The following is a 752-nucleotide window of genomic DNA, read 5'->3' on the forward strand; positions in this document are numbered from 1 at the left end:
CTCACACGGGTGTGGACCGTTAGGAAAAAGGAACCGTGCTAAGCATTTTATTATTCTTATTTATTATTCTTATTTAAACAGCATCTGGAAAGATCCAGGGCCTGGCTAGTGGAGTCTGTCTGGACAAGGTTCAGTCCACTCAGTGGGTGTCATGGACACAGTTCTGAAGGGCGGCTCACCCCAGGCCTCGAGACACCCAGAGTGTGTGGTTCTTGGTATCAGAACTTTCTGTGGAGATTTCTGCCTGCTGGTGCGCGGCGCTTTGTCACTATGAGCCCTGACATGGGTTGTATCCCTTAACGTGGACAATAAGCCTCAGAGGCTCAGATTTAACACATGAGCCAACTGAGGCTCAGGGGTAGAGTATCGTGCCTGAGGTCATGGAGTGGTTAGGGACAGCTTTTGATCCTTCATGCTTCTGTTTCTGGATCCCCCAGAATTCTTCTGTTTCCTTCGTGTCTCTCACCGTGACATTTACCATTAATCGTGTGCGCTTGGTCATGCGGCAAGACCAGAGCATGGACATGGGCACAGAGCTGGAAACGCAGGGAATCCAGGACAGGTAAACCCTTGGAGACCCATAATGAACATAGTGATTCCAGGAGGGAAGGGGAAGGTGGGGGGAGAGAAGGGGAACCGATCACTATGATTGACATATAGCCCCCTCCCAGGGGGATGGACAACAGGAAAGTGGGTGTAGGGAGACATCAGTCAGTGTAAGACATGGGGGAAAAAATTATAAATTATTAAGG

Source organism: Echinops telfairi, unplaced genomic scaffold (genome assembly GCF_000313985.2).
Source record: "Echinops telfairi isolate 266 unplaced genomic scaffold, ASM31398v2 ScPeMD7_4225;HRSCAF=4972, whole genome shotgun sequence".
Taxonomy (NCBI): Eukaryota; Metazoa; Chordata; class Mammalia; order Afrosoricida; family Tenrecidae; genus Echinops; species Echinops telfairi.